At 40.5% G+C, this 18962-nt stretch overlaps 1 protein-coding gene across 5 annotated transcripts in view; it reads left to right on the plus strand.

Moving 5' to 3' along the window:
• The first annotated feature begins 3021 nt into the window (after positions 1-3021).
• The window catches only part of PACSIN2 (protein kinase C and casein kinase substrate in neurons 2), a 59019-nt gene continuing 43078 nt past the window's right edge, over positions 3022-18962 (plus strand). For 3 of the 5 annotated variants that reach the window (XM_036404968.2, XM_054514989.1, XM_036404970.2), the window contains exon 1: positions 6346-6463. The gene's annotated coding sequence lies outside the window, so the exon portion shown is untranslated. Of the gene's footprint in view, positions 3041-6345; positions 6464-6935; positions 6957-18962 lie in introns of those variants that run through there. The other 2 variants (XM_054514988.1, XM_054514986.1) reach the window with 2 other exon arrangements.

Here is an 18962-nt window from a genome sequence, read left to right on the forward strand (position 1 = left end):
GCACAAAAGGAAGAGAGAAGGAGCACAGCTGGGAGAGGTGTGAACTGGCCAGGATATTCCACACCATGGAATGTCATGGCCAGTCTCTGAACTGGGGGAGTTACTCAACAGGTCTGATTGGGGTTTGGGAAGAGGGGGTCTGCAGATGGTGAGCAGTTGTATTGTGCATCACTTGTGATTTTTTACTACTACTACTACTACTGCTAGCCAATATTACTTCATTTAATTTTACTTCCAATTATTAAACTGTTCTTATCTCAACATACAAGTTCTACTTCAATTCTCCTCCTCACTCCACCAGTGTGGGAAGGGGAAGAGAGGGAGCTAAGTGAGTGGCTGGGTGGTGTTTCATCTCCAGCTGGGCTTAAAACCACAACAGAAAGCCCAGGAAAAAAATCTGTAAGTGAGCAGCAATTCTTCCTTTTCTTTGCAGAACTTGAAGCCTCGTGTACGTCAGTGAAATGTTCTTGAGAAACTCAAAATTAGGAAGCTCTGTTGCTATGTAATGTCTGTTTTTAAGGCTCGTTGAGAAATTCTCTGAAGGAATTTGTGTAAGGAAAGAATCTGTGTTAACTGGAATGAGTGTGCATAAAGCAGCTTTTCTGCAGACTTGAAGGATGCCAAGGAAACAAAATCAGTCATAGCTAATAGTTTTGTGGGAGGAGGAAGAGGATGATATGCGGATATTATGCTGTGAGATGCTGGTTCATGCCTGGTCTTGAAAGGTAAAGGTGAAAATCGAGTTAGGAGGAAGAGAAACTGAAAGGGAAAACGTTAACTGCTTACTCAGAGATAGAATCTTCACCTTTTCACTTCTGCATCTTCAACTAAATCTCTTGCTGTAGTAGGACAGAACTAATGGTACCAAGTGGTGCCCACGCTGGTGGGAGCCTGGAGCAGGCTCTGCTAAGAGCTGGAACTGAGGTGATGAGGGAGATGTGTTCCCTGCTTGAGGCAGGTGTCTGCTGCAGGAATTCAGGGGAATTGACTACAGGAGTGATACTGACATGTAATAAAAGTTGACAAACCTCATGTGGATGCTCTCATTCAGAGGTAAGGTAGCTCTTTTTGCTGGACTCTGATTCTCCAAAAGGTTAAAGCCTGTTTCAGCTCTGACTGAGAGGACTTAAATCTGAGTGACTGTGAGCAGACAAGCTCTTAGTTCTGAGTAACTAACTGTGGCCTTGGGCCAGTCATCCTCCAAATGTATCTCACAGAGAAACCGTTTCGGCTTTCTGGGCAGCAAAATAAATCAGAAATAACAGTTCTCAAAAGTTCTGACTTTAGCTAGTATAATAACTTGCCAGGCAGAGCTGATAATAAATGTGTGTCTCAGTCCTAAAATACTGTTCTTCATATGCTCCAGTGCTCCCTGGCATAAGGACAGTATTGTATGAAGAATTAAATGGACAAGCTCTAAACAGCTACGGGAATTGTTATAATGGCATCAGTGTAGAAGGAGTTTATTGTTAGAGTTGAATAGTGGGGCTTGCTTCCTGGGCACTAACCTTTCTCCCTATTAATTCTTTGACATGGAAGGAATTAATAAGATTCCCAGAGAATAGCTTCTGTACATGGCTTGAGGAACTTAATTAATATAAAAAACAGTATTATTCCTAAAGCTACTTCACTACTGTTGGCTTTACAATAGAACTTCTGCCTAAAATGCCCCTGTCTCCTGATTCACTTCCTGCTATAAACTCAGCAAAACAATAGACAATTCACAGAAGATATATAACCCTGCATTTCATCAGCAGAACATGTCAAGCAGAGCTCGTTTATCTGTGGTAGAGGAAGGGCTTTACTGTGGCACTCTAAACTGGTGCTGTTGCTTAAGCAGTTGCTGTTCAGTTCACTTGGATGGAAATTATAGAAGGGAGCTGATATTCTGTGCCTGCTTTGAGACAGGAGTTCACTCCAGCCTTTGGGTCAGTGGGAAGGACTCTGTACCCTGTGGTGCAGAGGTATCCATTTATGCTGACCTGTGTGGCTTCTTAAAAAAAAAGCCAACGAAACAAACAGAAACTTTATTCCTGTCTTTTCTGCAGAAAACAAACGCGGATAGCTGGGAAAAGCTGACTTTAGCCACAATTTTGGTTAAAATTCCATTATTAAGAGGAAATAGGAGCATAAATGAATATCTTGGAAAAATTGGTTGTTTTATACTGAATTGTAGGAAGTTGTGTGGGCTAGACTCTTATGTTTCTCCAACTTTTTTAAGTTGCCTAGGCAAGCTCTCCATACTTGAACTTTCCCAGTAATGACAATCACATTGATACCTTTGCTATTGACAGAAAGTCTTGTATGCCTTAATTATTCTGCAATTTTGTTCCTATTAAAAGTAAATAATTCACATCTGAGGTAGTCACAGACAATTGCTGTAAAATAGAAAAGTTTGGACAGTATGAAACAGTAATTAAAACACTCATGAAAAACAAGGAGACAATAAAAAGTACTTCAGATGAGAACATAGCTTTTATTTGAGAGGTTCTTTCACAGTGAAAGCTGGGGAGTGAAACAGTGAAATTCATTGTTTTGAGTGGAATTAAATTTAATAATCTGAAATTTATTGTCATTGGTTGGCATATATAGTCACTAATGGCATTACATTTGCAAGCAAAATATGGTTTTTGGTTTTTAAATATAGGATTTAAATTTACATTTGAAGTGTAAATAAAGGTTATAACCCATGGAGTTTCTTAGCAAGAGAGAAAGAGTTTGAAGAGAATTCTGCAATGTTATGGCAGCAGTCAAGCAACACAAAATTTGTTCTGAGTGAAGGCAAGATACAGAATTTCTTTACAGGGAAAGTACTAGTGCCTGAAAGGACACATGGAATTTCTGAGGACAGCAGAAGAAACAAGAAGCATATTTAAAAATAGATTGTGTTAAAAGTAAAAATAACCGTGGGATACTTATCTAAAATGAGAGGATTTTTTTCCCCTACAAACTTCCTGTCCTGTTCTTAACAGCCTGAATCAAATGCTCGCCAGTGGGGCTGGAGAGACTGTCAGCTGTTCTTCTAAGGAAAAAGATTAAGGTAATCTTTCACTGCATGTCACATTTTTATGATAACTGATAATGTACAGAGAACAACTGCTTTTCAATACTTAGGAAAAAAACATCAAAGTACCAAAATCAAAATTATTAATATGGTGGAGTGTGATTCTTTACATAAGTAAATTATTCATGCCATCATAATAGTGTCATCTTGCTGGGATCTTGCATCACTGATGATAGATATAATTAGGCCACTAATCTCTTTTAATTCACTGAGAAAAACTTAATCTTTGATTATACATAAAGCCAATTTACATTAGATAAATTGAAAGAAATTGCACTTTATTAACCTTTGAGGTGTATTTCCCCAAGCAGTTTTTCAAGTGCATATATGTATTTATTCAGTGCATGTAGCCTCAAGCCCTGTATATATTTATAAAGACATTAAACTGTATTACTATGAGTAGTGCAGTGAAATTACTATACCTGCATGTGTATTAACCCCAGTGCAGACAAATTCTGCTTTCTTCACAGGAAGAGCAATAGTGTTGATTCCAAAAGTACATTAAGGTGACTCTAATAATGTTGCTTCCAAATTGTTTCAAATACTACACTTGGAATGGGGTAAAAACTTGGCAGTTAAAAATGTATTTTCAAAACTCTGGCAACATTATTGTCTTACTGCTTCCAAAGGTGTCTAGGCATTTTTCATTTAAGTGTCAAAAGGATAGAAAACATCTTGCAAGCAGAAAAGAATATTCAGCAGGCTCAAAAATACTATTCCCTAAAGTGGCGCCTTGAGAAACTTCCAAATAGTAAATTAAGATGTTCATAAAAAATTGCATTTTGGTAAGCTTTATTTTTTCCAGCTAATAGTCTTGATTTTTTTATCTCCAAAATTATTACTTAATAGCATTTATAAATATATTTCATAGCAGTTATAAAGATGCTAGTTGAATCATACAGATGTTTAAGTGAAACACTGAAAAACAAATCTGAGTCCAGTTGTTTGTACAAAAATGTTGTATAAATTCCTCATTTCTGATCAATCTCCATTCCCTTGGAAGCCAGAACCAATTGAAATTCCAAATGAAGGTGACTCCCAAATAACACACTGCCTTTCTACTATGACACAAGGGCTAAATTTATTGTACCTATATGTGTGTGTGTATATTCTATATTCTATATATATTATCTATATAAAAAGTATAGTAAGTGTATATGGAAATACAGTAAAATATATGTAAATAGAGTAATACATTGTATACAATTTCCATGTACATATTACAATGTAATATATATAATTATATGTTATACATATATATATATAAGGTATAAGCAGTACATCAGCCTACCTAAGTCAATACATGGGAATAACTGATTTGAAGAATATTTTCTTCATTGTTAACAGACTGTCTGATAGTTTGTGTCACCAGACTCAGGACTTGAAGATACATTTCTTACTCCTTCTACAGTAATTGTGCCCAAACTGGCCCAAGATAAGAACATGGGCCCTGGTTTTCATAGTGAGTAGCATAGATGCAATCAGCACAGGGTTTGTGCACAGTGGAGTGGTTTTGGGGCACAAGGTGGTAGCACTCAATGAACTCTGTGTGGAATAGTTGGGGATTTTCTGTGCCAGTCCACCCCAGGCTGCAGGTTCTGTCCTCTGCCAAACTGGAATTCCCTTTCATCACAGTATGAGCTCTGTCCTATGATTTACGCTGAATTCCTGGTCTGTTTCTTCCATCTTTGAACAAGTTTGAGCATTATTCAAGCAAACAAAGAGATGAATGACTGTTTTGATGTTAGGTTGAAGAAAGTCTAAGTGTTCTGGCATGGAGAATTTCCAGTTTTGACAATGCTCTAGGCAAAACAGAACCTTAATTCCTTACAGAAAGAGCTGTATTTATGATTGTGTATGTCCCCTGTAGTGTGCTGTAAAGAAAGCTTGATCTCACATTAATGAGAGAGACTGTAGAAAACTAAAGTGCAGCTCTGGTCAGAAGTGTAAGAAACAATAAATTACAAGATTCCTCCTCTCAAATGTGAACTGTTAACTTTCAACACAGGAGAATGAGGAGAGGGAGACTAGGGAAGGGAGAAATCATGTTCAATCTTAGGAAGCTTACTAACCTGGCCAAATTTCACAGTAATGTTAACAGCAATTAATTCAAATCCATTTGTCAAGGACATTCAGAAGATAAAGTTTATCCCGGTGTTATGGTCTTACAATCCTACTCAACTAATCTAAGTGAACTAAAGTTAATGAGTCACAGACTGAGTGAAAGAGTACAGGAAGACTTGGCGTCGATCTGATTATATGCGGACTTGCATAAGAAACACGGCCAAGAGGAAAGTACTGTTTTGCAGCCCTACCCAGTGATCCAGAGCCCTCGCTGTCCTCGAACCAGGCTGTCCCCGGGGACAGCGCTGGAGGCACAGCAGTGATGAGAAGGGCAGATGGGAGGGAAATGCAGAAACTAGCGGCGAAGGCAAAGGCTGAAGGGACGAAGGAAGGTCACCGTGGTGGCTGCTGCCTGGAACTTGACATAGTTCTCAGTCTAAAACAAATAAATCCGAAAGATAGGCGAAGGCGTGAGTACCAGTTCTGATACTGGGCGAGAACCGCGTAGCTCCGCGGAGAGCGGTGTACCCAAACCAGCAGTGCCATGTCAGAGGTGGCCCCTGTCCTTGAGCCCGTGCCCGGGGCAGCTGCGAGCCCGGCCCGGCCCCGAGCGGGCGCTCCCGGTGCCGCAGTGCCGGCGGAGCGCACCGCGCTGTGCGGAGCCGAATCAGCGCCTGCAGCGCTGCCGGGCGCGGAAAAGTCCCGGACACTTCCCGTGATCTGTCAACTCTCTCCCATTTCGCTTCGGGAAACAACATCTGCTTATTCATGGTGCCCCGCAGTGGAAACGGGACACGGACGCAGTGTTATTCCCGCCGCGCCCTGCCACGTTCCGCAGTGCTCCTGTCACGGTTTCCTACACTCGGACACCTAGCTGACGCTGCGGCCGGGCGGGCCGGGCAGGCGCTGGCTGCTCCGGGGGTGAGCCCGGGCGGGGTCCGGGGCGGTTGGAGCCCCCCGGGGTGAGCCCGGGCCGGGGGCGGTCGGAGCCTCCCGGGGTGAGGGCTGGGGGGCGGGGCCGCGCGTGTGGCTCCGGTTGTCCCCGACAGCCACCGGGGAGCGCGCGCTGGCCGCGGGCGCGCGCACCGGCCCTCACCGCCCCCGACGGGGAAGCGGAGTTGATTGGCAGTCGCGAGGAGCCAATAGACGGCGGCGGAGCGGGAGTTTGCCCGCGCTCTCGGCCAATCGGAAGGCGGCTGGGCGGGCGCCAGGGGGCGGGCGGGGGTGGCGGCGCCGAGCGGAGCGCAGGGGTCGGGTCGGTTCCGCCGCGCTCTCGCCGTCTCGTCACCCCCACCCCCGCCGGGCACGGGCGACGGGCAGGTCCCGGCGCTGCAGGTGAGGGCCGCTCCGCGCCCCGGGGCCCCGCCTTCGGGAGAGACTCGAGCTGGCGGCCGGGTTGGGATCCCCGTCGGAGCCGTTGGGCAATGGCGGGCGGTGGGTCCGGGCGGGGGGAGTCGCCGGTGCCGCGGCCGCGCCGGCGGCGCTGCCCGTGCTGGGGTCGGGCCGAGCGGTCCGGGCCGGGGCACGACCCCCGGGGAGCCCGCTGGGTGCGGGTCGCCCACCCCACGGCGCTGCGGCGGGCGCGGGGAAGGTGAAGCTCTCCTTGCACGGCGCCAGGCGGGGAAGGGCAGGGCCGGGGCTTGCGAGGGATGACGACACCGGCTCGGTTCCTGTAGGAGGTGATAGCTCCCTGCTCGGGGAAGTTTAGTGACCCACTCGGTGGCGGCTTTGGTTTGGGGAGAAAAGAAAGGCGAGGATGGAGTCCTAAACTTGAGCAGCTGGGTTTTGACTCGAGGCTTTGAAATCCCGGCGCCCCGGATGGTGGCAGGTAACGATTCTGGTTTGGTGGGAGGAGATGTTTTACGGGGGAAAGTGAGCTTTTCGGCAGCTCAGTCCCTCCTGAGTACTGGTAATGACCCAGCTCAGTCAAGCTTCTTGGTCTTGCCGTTGCCGCCTTCTATCTTGACTTTGCCTTTTTTGGCTTATGGAAAGAATCTCCTCATGTCCCAGAGCGAAATGTGTGTGTGAGAGACAGACATCTCTTTATGTGCACTGAGGCTACCTGGTTAGGGAAGAACAGGATGGGTACAGTGTCTGCCTGGCTCGCTGTATCTGTCCTTCTCAGCTGTCTCTGCTGCGAGTGACTCAGAAGCTGATAGATTTAGTCATCCTTTTGCCTGAGCACTAAAGGAAGCCAGAAAGACGCAAGTGCCATACGCTGTCCTTTGTAAACTGAACATTTTTTAAACTAAACGCAGTCTTGCAGTTTTAAATGCTTGAACTACTTTATTAAAATCGTAGATTAGCTAGGATAATTTAAAGCTAGTTCACCATTCCTTACGTTTCCTGTACCTGTTTGTGTAAGTTTGATCATTTGAGGCACACTGGGGTAAAAAAAACAAGCCATGGATGTGCAAGGCACTTTTGTTTCTGTTGTGCTCCACAACCTCCTGCTGAAAAGGCTGTCACGAGACTGTTCTCTCTTGCTATGGGGGAATGGGTGAGGGATTCCCTTCTGCTAATTGGGATTTAATGCCAGCATCTGTTCAGCTCTTCTTTAAAGCTGAAAACCTTTCCCTTTTAAAAGTTAAAACGATAGTAGTGCATTATTATAAGAGCCAGTGTGAAGGCTGCATTATGTAAGCAACTGAGTTTTCATTCTGGTTTTAGTGCGATAAAAGGATCATTCTCAAACTAAGAGTTTGACAGCTGTGTTTCAGTTGGTCAAAACTTGTTAATTGCATTCTTTACTATTAAGGTTATTAACACTGAACGCTCATGTGCTCTCTGTTTTATACCTGTACCTGCCTGAAATTATATTTTGTCAAACTTGCAATTTGCCTTCAAAGATAGTAGTTATATTCTGCCAATTATGGCTGAATCAGCTTAAACAGGAGCACATATTAGCATAAGGAGCATGTCTGCTGAGCACAGTGCAGCATCATTTTAGAGATCCCTGATCTCTGTTCACCACAGCTTCAGTGTGGTGAGCAGAAGAGGTGTGCAGGTGCCACCTTGCTGTGACTGTTCTGTGCTGAAGTCCTCCAAACTCCCTTTGGGAAGTAGTTTGCAAATCTGGATCAATTCTTTCCTTTTTTATGCCTTTGAAATACCATCATAATAAAATGGCTTTTTGATTGTGGTCTAGATCATCATGGTCTATGAATGTTTTTAAACAGTGCCTTCAGAAAATACCTGGATGATATATCTTTCTAGTGGGTAGATGTCTGCTTTCTTTTCTTGTGACAAGCCGCTTGAATGTTGGTCTGGAATCAGTGAACCTGTTATTTTTACCAGGTGACATGTTTGGATGATTTAGTGTCGGGAATGAGAAGTTTTGTTCTCGTGGTCTGTTTGTGGAGCATATGGACGCCTTTTCCTGCTCTAGAGCTGAGTGGGCTACGTGCTTAAAGATATCCACATGTCAATTCTGTGCTTCCCTGATGGTGGTTAAAATGAGCCTGGAGGTGACTGTGGGTTGAGTGGGTAGCCTATAAATGAAGGCTAAGAAAATTCTGTGTTCATTGCAGGAATTGGATGAAATGCTTAGCAGTGCTGCCAGTCAAAAATTGCCTGTGCTTGTACAAATCTGTGTTGTAATGAAAAGTAGCTAAAAGGTAGCTTTCTGTTTCAGGCTTGGTGTCTGGTTTTCTTACTGTAGCAGCTCCTGGAAAAACTGCATCTTCTCGTGCATTAAGCCAGAAGAGTAGATGCAGACCGAAGGTGGTTTTTGGTTTGGTTTGGTTTTTTTTAATATATGTTTTAAACATCCATATAAACTAATACACGAGTGCCTTTTTAGTTCTTAGAATCTCTGCTTTTAAAAAAAATACTATGATTTAATGACTTTCTTGTTGCCTGAGGCCTGGAATGAAATGTCTAATGCTTGAATTTAAGACTAGTCTGTGAGATTAACAACTTCTTTGTAACATGGGATTTAATTCAAACTCTGTCATAATCCCCAGAACTTCAGGAGGTGACACCGTTCTTTTCAGCTAAACCCAGTTATTGATTTTAATGTAACGATGAACTATTCCCAGGAGATGAAAAGGAAGAAGTAGGAACTACAAGAGTGATGTAACTGTGCTGAGGTAAACTGAGCTAAGTGTTCTGTGATTGAATAGAATGCTGTGTTTAATATGAATGTTATGTGGCTCACTGGGGTTGAGAAGAATAACCTGGAGCTGCTGTACCCTGTGGTTGGTTCATAATCTCCATAGTCCAATATGTCACAAGACTTGAATGTTGTTCCTTTATGTGTTATCCTTTAAGGTGCCTTGCTTAGGGAAGGGGAATAATCCAAATTTCTCTAATGGTGTTGGTCTAGAATCTGTCTTGATGAGTGCTCCTTGGAGTGTGAGGGATTCTGCTTAAGGCACTGGTGCACTTGCTTAGAGTCCTGTGGATCTTGGTGGACAGGACGTGTCAATATTTGAGGAGGTTCCCAGCCCTAATTAGTAAATAAGGGTAGAACTAACATGGCTATTTTAACACTGCGCAGTAATGAGCTCCAAGGCAAAAAGAAAATGTCTCTCAGGCTTTAAGTAAGGTGGTTTGGCTCAAATTTTTAGATTATGCAAATATTTTAACTGTTCGGGTTACACAAGGTATTGTAAACATTTTGATAGTATTGGAAACCTGTATCTCAAACTGTTTGGCTTTGGGCCAGTGCTTATTGTTAATCTTTTCTGCTTGTGTAGGACTCTGCTTTAAAGAACTAATTCCAAGGCATCTAAAGACCAAAAATTTTAAACAACATTCTTTGCCTTTTATCACATACCCTAGAGCAGTGAATGATAGACTACAGTATGAACAGCAGAAATGGTGTGAATGAGAAATCTCTATGGTATTATTAAATATTTCTTTGACAGAGTTTTACTGAAACCAAAAAGGATGGATTTTATGTCATCTTTTGACATAAATGTAACCTAGTACATGCCCTGAAAATGGGCACCACTCAGACTTTAAGTGACACTGTGGATATGAAAGTATGTTCTAAGTATCTTATGCCTGTTGTGTTTAATGCATCATGGAATCCTGCTGTACTTGCAAGCTCTTAGCTTTTGATATAAAGTAATAAGTCATTTGCTACTAATAAAACTGGCTGCCCTTGGTGTTACTGTACTGTTCATCCTGAAGTCCTTGTTGCAGAAGTGTGATATTCTTTCTGTCTTATTTTACTGTGTCTTTGTGCATGAGTAGCACAAACAAGGCTCATAAGTCTGATTTTCATGTATGATTGTACATTAATCTCTCCCACATACCAGGTAGATCTATTGCCACCTGGTGATTGTACCAACAAAATATGAATGTTGACTGGGCTCCAGAAGGCCTAGCAGAGTTTTTGTGCCTGGCATCTCACAGCCAGGGTTTTGGGTTACAAAACAAGCTTGCACAGAACTTCTTACCTGGCATAGCAGTAGCAGGTGAATATCAAAATAAGAGGTTTTTTTAAAATATTTTTTTTATTCTTGATAGCAGAAGAGCAGCCATACTTGATTAACTTTAAAGTAATATGACAAAGAATATAATGAGCTGGGGTTTTTTTCTAATTTCTAACTTAATAGGTTAAATAAAAGGTGCAGGGTGAATATGCTTAATATGCCCTTTTTAAAAGGGATAATGTGAAGTACAGATTTCAATAAATAATCTGCAGTGAGTCAAAGGACAAATGGGACGTGGTTTTGGTTTGACTTAAACCTCTCATCATTTCCCTTAATTAAGGCTTTCTTGGCAATTTTACAGATACCTCCCTCCCTGCTGAGTGGAACAATGCTGCTTTCTTTTTGGGAGAAATGATAAATGGATAGTAAACAGGTGAAGATCTGTTAAATGAACTCTGTATTTAATGGAACCACATGTATGCAACATCAACTTGTAGGCATGCTTACTTCCACAGTTCTTGAATAATATTCTCAAAAACATTTTTTCCAAAGTGTTCAGGTTCTCTTCATCCCTTAATAGCTAGAGATAAAAGCTTCAAAACTCATTTTTCAATTACCTGAAATAATCTAAGTACTCAAAGTAATCTGACATCTGGTCAACATATAATTGTGCTTAATTTCTAGGTGCTGCTGAACAGCTTGCTTTAAGGTCCAGAGGGAATTCATTTGAAGGAAATTACTCCTAAGTTCTTGATGTGTTGAGTGAGGTTACGGTTCCATTCCAAAATGTGAACACTGTTCATGCTGTTTTGTGTAGGAGAAACTGGGTCACCATTTCCTTTACACAACTTTTCATTAGTTTTTGTGTGTTTGAGAGCTTCATATAAAGAATGCTGTCAGTCTAGTGTCATTCAGATACAGATAGAAATAAATTGAGTGGTTAGCTTTCCCTCTTTTGTGCAATTAAATTCTTAGAAACTGTTACACTCACACCTGGGAGTATTGCCTTCTCACTGATTATTATGTTAGTGCTCTGAGAGTTGAGTTTTTTGTTGTTTTCAAAAGCTGGTGCAACTGAAAGTAGTAACAACCAGCACATACGGATAAAGAATGATCAACCAAATAACTTTTGATTTGTAGTGCCACTTCCCAAAGCACACTTCCATGCTGTCTTAAGCAAACAGAGTTCTGAAGGGGAAGTTAAGTGAAAAAAAGTTTTATTCTGTTCTCGTGCCATTGATGGCCTATGGTGAGATGACCACAGCTGGATGCCAGCTGCCCACCAAACAACTCTGTCACTCTCTTTAACTGGATAGGGCAGAGAAACTATAACAAAAGGCTCACAAGTTGAGATAAGGACAGAGAGAGATCATGTTCCAGTTACAATAATGGGCAAAACATACTTGATTCAGGGAAAAAAACTCATTTTATATCAAATCAGAGTAGGGTAGTGAGGAATAAACCCAAATCTTAAAACACCTTCAACCAACCCTCCCCTTTTTCACAGGCTCAGCTTCACTCCTGATTTTTCTGCCTGATTGGCACAGGGTGATAAGGAATGGGGGTTGCAGTCAGTTCTTCACACGTTTATCTCAGCTACTCTTTGCTCCTCACACTCTTTCTCTCCTCCCACAGGAGACAGCTCTCCACAAACTTCTCCAACATGAGTTCTGTCAAGCTGCAGTTCTTCACAAACTGCTCTGGTGTAGGTCCTTTCCAGGGAGTCAGTCCTTCAGGAACAGCCTACTCCAGTGTGGGTCCCCCACAGGGTCACAGGTCCTGCCAGGAGCCTATTCCAGCCTGGGCTACCCATGGGGGGTCACAGTCCCCCTTGGGTTTTCATGGCTCCACTGTGGGGTCCTCCATGGGCTGCAAATTTGGCTGTATCCTCAGGAGCATGTTTTGGAGATGGCTTTAATGAATAGGCCGTTTTGGTATGTGGATCGTGCATTAGCATTCTATAGACATTTTAAGATATTATTATTTGATTAAACAGATTTTAATTGCTGCTTCTCTTAAAAGATGTAATTAGGTTGATTATCCAGTTGCTAATAGTATGCAGAAGAAATGCAAAGGAATGATTAATAAACTTAATCCAGGAAAGAACCATTTGTAATCATCTGATCTTTTCTAAAAAACACCATCCCTAGGACTTGTGTGAATGGATCCCTGTTGGAATTTGATACATCCACAGAGAAAATTTCCCCTTTAGGTAAAATGGGTGTAGAGTCTACCACAACCCTGTTAGGTGCCCAGTTAGCTAATTAGTCCTGCTGCCCCTAAAAGGGTAATCTCTCTGATGTATAGTCAGATAATATATACTTCTAGCTGCCTACCTAACAGCAGTTTATATCCTAAAATTCATTGAGCACATTCAGCTGAGTGTTCTGCTCCATTTCAGAATTCCTCAAACTTGATGCTTAAAATATTAGTTCATATTTATTAGATGATAGGGAAATTAAATTTTGTCTTGGTACAGCCCAATGTGAATTGCAAATTAGGATCTTTAGGTTGTGCTCATTTCAGCAAACAATCTAGAAAGGTTTATCAGCACTGATTTTGTTCTTATTTTATATTTCCTCAGGCTTTTTTTAAATCTGTCTGGGCAGTAGATCAGTCACGATTCCTGATCTGTTCACAGGTCATCAGTAATAATGGTAAATAGCTTAGCAGTAGCTTGATTACCACATCCAGCTTTGTAATATTTCTTGACTCTGTCTTTGCAGGGCTTAAAACAAATGTAACATCAGACTGAGCTTGTATTATTCTGTGTCTTGATCAGAATAACTAAACCATCACTCAGGATGGTGTCCTCACAAAAAAGAAAGTGATGCTAAGGGTTTGGTTGTATAGTATCTTTCTTTTTACTATGCAATAATAATTATCAACTTGGTATGCTCAGATGGAATCTCACTTGCTCTGTTTTAATTGATTTATCCTGGTTCTGGCCAGGACAGGTTAATTTATGCAGTAGGCAGAAGGGGCATGGCCAGGACCTGGAGGTTATTCTGTACCACATCAGGTAATTTTCCAGGGATGGGGGTGAAGGCTCCCTTTAGGAGCATGAAGGAGGGAGTGTCCGGTCATTGCTGGGGTGTTTCTTTGTTCTGAGCCTGCTAGAGCATCCCAAATTGTATTTTAAAATTCTTGAACAAAACCTGGTTTGGGCTCCTAAGTCCTTTTAATTTCTAATTTGAAGGCTGAAATCATACCACTCAGAGAAGATTATTTGTCAGCATTCATCTTCTGCCTTGTTACTACATTAAAGTGAGTGATAGCATTGTTGTGAAGGTTGTTCCAGTAAGGATAATAAAGAAGCTTTAAATATGTTTGCAGTCTACCAATACAACTATATATGTGTTCATTCTGCTATCTTCTGTCATTTCAAGCTTTTTTTATATTTGTTACTGTGAACTTCCCCTCTTTTCCACTTCACATAGAGGTGTTTCTGCCGGTAATGTGGTTTTCTTCTTCTAATGTGGCTTTGGGGACAGCTATTAAAAAAAGTTTTGTGTAATTATCTGTTATTCTCATATAGTAATATTAAAACAATGCTAAAGTAATATTGTTTTATCAGGTTGCCGAAGCTGAGCTTCTCAGGACAGGATGACTTCTAGTTCTGTCATCCATTCTCTTTTGGGGGTATGGATGCATGGAGTTCCTTCATGGGGAATGCAATGTGCTGTTGGAGTTAGGACACTGTCGCCTATCAAATCCCATACAAATTTAGCAGTTGGGAAGGTGAAACATGCAACATACGTGGGTGGGACCAGGGGGCCCCACAAGCACGTGCCATTCTCCTTCCCACAGCAGCTCATTGCAGAAGGAGCTGTGTGTATGTTGTGTTGTGTAGTGTGCATTAGTGGCCTCTGGTGGATACCACTTAGTGCTGGTGTGGTGCAGAGACTCTGTGGAGTGTTAAGTGTTCTTTAAAGTTGCTAATATTTAAAATGAATAATGAATATTATTGCAGAAGTGTCACCACTCCTTTCTTGACCAGTCCTCTCTTCCTACATAACCACATACAAGCTCTTCAGCTGTGTGATATGTACAGTGAAGTTTCAGTGTTTTTAAATGGGCTTGATTTATGTTCCCAAAGGCAATAATCTCTTGTATGCCTGCTGCTTACACATAAACAATGAAAAAATCTTTTTGCCTTTCTTTCAGGGTGCCAGCCTTTTCTGAAGGGTATCTTGTGTGTGGTCTGTGTACTTACCTATTCTTTGTGTTAGCATAAAGTCTTGTGGCTTGTTAGACTGGCTCCAAAGTTTGTTGCTGCTTCTACTCGCAGTGATAAGTTACTTCAAAACCAGTGATAGTCTGTGTTGTGACTAAAACAGGAAATCAGTTTTTCACTGTTATTTAGCTGTTTGTTCTTGCTATGTGCCCCGTGGTGGTGGTGTTGATCTGGCTGTGCTGTGTTTGGGGTCAATTCTTTGGTCCAGCAAGAAACTTTTTATTTTTGCAGAATCATTTTCAGCTGGATAAAGCTTAGCACCTGACTTCCCAAACAGAATCGATGGCATAGGGATAGGTCAGGAGGGATGACTGGGGATGTGGCACAAACAATATCAGTCACTGTCAGTGGAATGAATTTGTGCCAGAACAAAGTGAATAGCTACGTATTGAGCTATGGAGTTCAGTGAAGGATTTCTGTAAAGTTGACCTGTAAAGTGAATGTTGAATGTAAACAGATGCTTTTATAATCAGATGCATGCCAAAGGTGGTCAGGTGTAATGAAGGAAGGGAATGGAATGGATATAAATGCAATATTGCTGTTTGCCCTGGCAGCTGACCCTGTGCTACCTGAACTGCTGAAATACAACCCACAAAGATGTGACTCTTCTTCACTCACACTCTACCCTTACACTGTCTACAGTTAAGAGAATTGCAGATATGCTTCACCTTGTCTCTTGAATTTTACCAATTTTAAATGCATGAGTGAATAGAAAATAAGTATAAAATTATATTAAATTAATCAATTTAAAGGTAAACTTGTGGGTGTTTTCTGGATTTTTTTGCTTAAAATATTTTGGAGTGGAAGAAGACAATTGAAATACTTCTTAAACTTAAACAAGTTCCAAGTGGAAAGGAGCCAAAAGTCCTTGCCTTTTTACCTTTAGAATATTCATTTGTAAATAATGTAGATGTTTCTAAAGTTTAATGCTGATATTTTATTCTTACGTAATGAAATACAGTATTTACAGAAAAAAAAGGTGAATGCTTAATAATTGTTTTGAAACTCCTAGGAGATGATTTAGATTAATCTGTTGCCACATTATTGTTAAACCAAGTGTTGAAGAAATAGCTTTGAATTTCATTTCAATATTTAATTTCCAAAATTGATGTAATTTTGTGGAAAGAATCAAGTGTGTTTTTATAATGTTAATATCTTCTTTCTTTTTTTTTTTTTTTTCATTCTCCTAGGGTAAAATCTGGGTGTAAAAAAACCCCGTGCCATTGCTATAATTTCCTGGACTGAAAAGCTGCTGCTTCTATACCCTATTAAAACCTCTTTGGGTTTGTGTTTTTGGGTGTTTGTTTTTTGTGCTTTTTGGTTTTGTGAGGAGTTTTTGTTAATTTGGTGGATTTTGTTTAGGTCTTGTTGGTTTGGAGGTCTTTTTTGGGTTGATTGATTGGTTGGATTTGGTTTTGGTTTTTTTTAGAATTATTGGAATTTGAGAAGTAGATTTAGTTAGGTTACTTTTGTTCTGTGATACTAACTACTTTTGTTCTGTGATACTAACTGTCCAATCTACTTTCTTGGCTATTCTGAGTGCACTACTACACCACCAGATTTATTTTTCTTTCAGCAGGTGCTTAGATTGGCCAGCAGAGAACATCTTAGAACAGTATTGCAGAACATTTTGTGGTTTTCTTTGTTTAATTGTTGTCTGCACTGGTAAAGGTGCCTGGGATATCCATGAATGTCTTGTCTCTTCATTGAGCTAGGACCAAATTTATTAGTTATGTTCGTACACAAAAATTTGAAGAAATTAAAGGACAGTCCATATAGTTTTAGGTGCTCTGTATGTGAACCTTAAAATTTATTTGAAATGAGATTTGTTCATAAAATTGGTTTGAATTTGGCTAAGAAATTCTTTGTCCAAAGTAGTATATGTGCAGCTGCTTCTGCTTTGGCTTGTTGCATCCCTAGATCAGAGAGCAACATGTGATTTAGTCTGTATCAATTGGCTCCATTTTTAGCTCTTGGTTTAGAATAGGCTATTCCATAGTTTTTGGTAGAATGTAAATCCCATGGTGTGTGGTGCCATGAGTAAAATCTGTGCTGTGCAATGTTAATCCTTGTCAGGTCAGTCCCAAACAGATCCATAACTGATAAACACAAATAGATGAAACAAGTATCATACAGTAATTCTGAATTTATTTTGGGCTGTGCAAGATAACCTGTAGTTTCTATGCTTTATACTTTGATTAGTCTGATAAAATATGATGTGGTTTCTGTTTCTAGAGAGATACACTTTGCTGGGATTTTTTTACTAGCCCTGTACCGAAACTAAAACTCTGATTGGAGATCTCCCCTTTATCCCTCCTCCCCTTTCTTGCAAAAGAGGCTGGATAGGAAGCACCTTTGTTTCTACTTGTTGTTAGGCATTGCAGAAACACTTTTGTAATTAAGGAAAAGTAGTACTAAATTTAGCATGTAATTAAAGTGTTGCTGAACAAAATTACTAGTTTTACAGTAATAATTTTAGAAGCTTTTATGTCACTGCAAAGGTGTCTTATTGCACATCAAGAAAGAAATGAACAGGTTTGGAAGTTTTAAAGTACATCTAAAGGTATTTTATTTGGTTTGTGGGGTTTTTTTGCATTTGCAGTATTTATTTCACATATGGATTATTTCATACATACAGATAAAATACTATGTTTTCTGAGTGATTATTGCTATCCCAGTAAAATATCTTTTGATGTTATTTGATATGAGTTGTGAATCATGTTAGTATTTCAGTTTTGAAGTTCATAGTGTGCTTGGGTTTTTTTTAATTTTCAGGGTTGTGTAAAGCATCTAATTTATCTATACTCACTGGGATGCAATTTATTAGGTAGGAAAAATACCATCAAAATCTGTTGTACAAATTGGCTCTTTAAAGCTGAAGATTTTATAAACACACTTCTCAAAATATGTTTTGAATTTGCCAAGGAAAAATGTATCACATTAATCCTTCAATTTTTTTTATTGCAGTGAATAGTTAGAGAACAAAGTTATGTAATCTCATTTCAGGGAAAAAAAAGCTTTTATGAAAATCTTATGAAACACTCTTTGTAATGCAATACCAATTAACTTGTGCAGTGTTTAACTCTGCAAATGGGGAGAAATAAGCAATGTAGAACTTAGAGCTCTTGTTAAATTGCTTTGTCAACTGTTGTTGCAATCCTCCAGGAATCTCCACATTGCTTCCCAGAATGAATTAAATTTGAGCTACTTTTTCTAGTTATGCAGCTGAAGCGGCTCAAGAGAATTATTGGAATATGCAAAGAATAGCATATTCCACCTAGGCTTTGACAATAGAATTTATGTTGCTGTGAATACTGAAAGAGCTCCTGGAAGTCCAACCACATAAGCTTGAAAAGACATTTATAGCTTGTTTCCCAGTTGGTTTTCTGTCCTAAGGGGGGGGTGGGAAAATCATCTCAGGTGAAAGACAAGTACAAGTAGGGATTTGGCATATATATGTCAAATATATAAAATGAAAATGCAATGGAGTTTTGTCTAAAGCTAGGCTGCTGAAACTTAAATATTCAAGCAAGAACTTAGGTATTTGAAAATTCGTTTAAGAATTTGTTATTTGATTCCTTCTGGTTTTGTCTGGAATTCAGAATGTGATACAGAATTACTTGTTATCTGTGTTAGGCTGAGTAAGCCTTATGGAAGTAACTTGCCTCCAAATCCTGAAATCATTGAATATATTCTGGAATATTACTGCTGAAATGCCTTAACTAGAGGAATGTAAAATATGAATTTCGAGGTTTCCAAAATTTGGATAAGCTTTCAGTGCCTTTATCTTATAGGCAAAAGTGCTGGCTTTGTACTTGGATATACTGGATCCCTTGAGCCTGAAGTTTTTCTCATAGCTAAAAGGACCCTTCCTGTGTAATTGTGTCATGATTACTTTGTATCAGTGACATTAGGAGGAACTTTCTTCAACCTGTCTGTGCTGGTGCTGTCTTCCTTTGACTTTCACCTTTCCAGACACCAGAAAATGGGCAGTGGTGATGCATTTTGATTGTTAGTTGGAACCATGGGGGAGTTAGTAAAAGTAATTTTAAAGCTAATTTTGCTAGGACTTAGTCACAGCTGTGAGCCAGCACTAAACCTGTTCAAATGGCCTTCTTTATTGCTGCACTATTTTTAGGTTGAAAAGGCTATCTTTAGAAACGTCTTTATTTGGTGAATGTTGTAGGGATATAGTTCACATACTCTCCCACAA

Source organism: Molothrus ater, chromosome 5 (genome assembly GCF_012460135.2).
Source record: "Molothrus ater isolate BHLD 08-10-18 breed brown headed cowbird chromosome 5, BPBGC_Mater_1.1, whole genome shotgun sequence".
NCBI classification, from domain to species: domain Eukaryota; kingdom Metazoa; phylum Chordata; class Aves; order Passeriformes; family Icteridae; genus Molothrus; species Molothrus ater.